At 30.1% G+C, this 3,197-nt stretch overlaps 1 pseudogene; it reads right to left on the bottom strand.

The window, feature by feature from the left end:
• Positions 1–43: 43 nt before the first annotated feature.
• LOC108728267 (cytochrome c oxidase subunit 3-like) lies at positions 44–2,735 on the bottom strand (annotated as a pseudogene).
• Positions 2,736–3,197: the final 462 nt, after the last annotated feature.

Below are 3,197 nucleotides of genomic sequence, written 5' to 3' on the forward strand. Positions count from 1 at the left end.
AAATATTTAAATTAGGAACTAAGCAAAAACATTAAAATCTTCATCAGTAAATAGAAATAAACAAAAACAATCATACAATATCTATAAAGTGTCAATATCATGAAGCAGCCTCGAATCCAAAATGATGGTAACAAGAAAAATGTAATTTTAAGACGGATTAAACAAATAAATAAGAATGTTGTTCCAATAATTACGTGAATTCCATGAAATCCCGTAGAAATAAAGAATGTAGACCCATAAATAGAATCAGCTATAGTAAACGGAGCATTAATATACTCAAATAATTGGAGGCAAGAAAAATAAATTCCTAACAAAATAGTTATTGTTAGTCTTTTTTTTCTTTCTAATATATTATATTATTATTAATTAATGAATAATGAGATCATGTAATAGTAAGTCCGGATGAAACTAAAATAATAGCATTTATTAAGGGAATAGGGCAAATTCCTTTAGGGGGCCATAGCTGGCCAATTTCAATAGTAGGAGCAAGAGCAGAATGAAAATAAGCCCAAAAAAAGAAAAAAAATAAGATTTCTGAAATAATAAATAAAGTTATTCCGATTTTTATTCCTTTAATGACATAAATCGAATGACACCTTTGATAGGTGGCCTCTCATAAAATATCCCGTCATCATAAATATATACACATTAAAGTGTTAGGAACTGATAAAATTAATATTGAATTATTAATATTGTGAAATCATCTCTAGTAATAAAAATTAAATTATTAAAAATTCTAAATGAAATAATAATAAGTCAAGGACTAGGAGTAACTAAATGAAATAGATGGTTTTGTTGATTGATCATAAGGAAATTAATAATGGTAAAAAAAATAAAAAGAAAGGAAATTTAAAAATAGACCTCTCTTCTATATAAAGTTGAAAGAATTGAAAATACATAATCTTGAATTAGAAAGATACAGAATGATAATTAATATAATTAATAATATAATATAATGTTATTAATATTGGCTCCTGATAATCCTAAAAGAGATAAAAGTAAGTGCCCAGCAATTATATTGTACATATTAGCAGTAAGTCGAATTGATAAAGTAATGGGACGAATAATTAACCTAATAGATTCAATAATAACTATAAATGATATAAGAATAAAAGGAGTACCTATAGGAGTAAGATGAGAGCTAGAAAGTTATTTAAATAATTAATAATAGAATATAACATTAATCTAATTCAACTATTTAAAGATAAAGCTAAACAAAATCTCATATGTCTAGAAGATGTAAAAATATAAGGAAATAATCCCAGAAAATTGTTAAAAAAAAATTAGAATAGTAAGTCTAATAAAAATAATTAAATTTGAAAAAGAATAATGAATTAAAATTTTAAAATCATTACATATAAATTTAATAAAATAGTGTCAAAGATAAATAAAACGAGATTGACCAAGTCAAAATTGATAGGCTATAATAAATAAAAAAAATAACCATACTCACTCAATTAATAGAAGTAGAAGGATCAAAAATAGAAAATAAATTTATTATCATTTTCAAGTTCAAAGAAATTTTTTGTTTTTTACCAAAAGGTTAGAAGTAGAGGCAAATAAAAAAAATAAATAATAATAGTCATTACAATGAATAATAAAATAATTAAAGATATTAATATGTTGGTATTTTTCGTATGAACGAATGGGTCCTTAGGAAATGACGAACTCAACTTTATATAGAAATCGTATAATAATGTTTATTCAATGCAGCCTAACAGGCACAAACAAATAAAGAATAATAATAAGGAGCGTGGCGTATACGCGGACTAACTTAAGTTGAAGAAGTAAGTAAGAAGACCATAGAGCAAAGAAAAAGAACGTAGACGGTAATAATCTCGGTCTTACAACGCCACCTTCTAATACAACAAAAATTAAATCAACCTTTCATGAGCACGTAACGATGACTTCTCTCAACACCCCTTCTATCGATGTGTGCGCTATTTTTAACATAAAACAAATTATCATTTAATTACGCAATTAAAAAGAATTAAAAAAATCTTAACTTGACTGACTTAAACTCAGCCTTGACACACAATGATTGTGCTTAATCTTAGGTAACGCTTTTGTTAATATATCAGCAAGCATTTCTTCAGTTTCTAAATATTTAAGAACTATTTCCTTGTGTTCGACTAACTCCCGAGTGAAATGATATTTAATATCAATGTGCTTGCTTCTTTTATGAAAAACTGCGTTTTTGGACAATTCTATCGCGCTTTGGTTATCGCAAAATACGGTTATAGGCATTTTCGCGTAACTACAGAAGTCCATATGACAATAGAATGTCCAAAAGACAAAAGTCTTTTTATGTAGATCACCTTCTTGGAAGCTTCCGCTAAAGCTGCATACTCCGCCTCTGTTGTGGGTAACGCAACTGATGCCTGTTTTATTGATTTCCAGCTTATTGAACCTTGAGCCAAAACAAGTACATTGCCAGAACATGATTTTCTGTCGTCCACGTCACCTGCCCAATCCGAGTCAGTATAAGCTGTTAAATTTTCCTTATCCTTCCTGTACGTAATTCCATAATGCGAAGTGCCCTTCAGGTATCTCAACACTCTCTTCGCCAGGTGCCAATGAGCTTCACCAGGATCTGCAGAAAAACGACTTAACAAACTTGCAGCAAAGGCAATGTCCGGGCGTGTTGCGTTAGCTAGATAAACTAATCCACCAATAAGTTCTCGATATGGTTTTTGTTGCATATCTAATCTTTCCGTTTCTGATGATGGGCTCATTTCCCAGTAACTTTAATATTTGACTCCACAGGAGTCGAAATTACTGTTGCCTTAGTCATACAGAATTTTTCCAACAATTCATTTACATATTTCTCCTGAGATAGGTGTATAGCCCCGATTAATCCTTCTCTTCTCACGTTGATACCTAAGATGTTGCTAATAGAACCCAGATCAGTCATTTTGAATTCAGACTTCAGTTTAGTCTTTATCTCTTCAATTTTCTTGATATTTCTTGATGCCAAAATTAGATCATCAATGTATAGAATAACAATTACTCTATCCTCACCCTTGTTGAATACGTAGACGCATGGATCTGCTGGAGTGCGTTTTCCACCACTGTTCGTGATAAAGTTGTTAAATGTTCGGTACCATTCACGACCGGACTGCTTCAACCCGTATAAGGGCTTCTGTAATTTACACACTTTGTCTTCATAATTCCTTTGCACGAACATCTCTGGTTGC

This window comes from Mycetomoellerius zeteki, unplaced genomic scaffold (genome assembly GCF_001594055.1).
Source record: "Mycetomoellerius zeteki isolate Tzet28-1 unplaced genomic scaffold, Tzet1.0 scaffold599, whole genome shotgun sequence".
NCBI lineage: Eukaryota > Metazoa > Arthropoda > Insecta > Hymenoptera > Formicidae > Mycetomoellerius > Mycetomoellerius zeteki.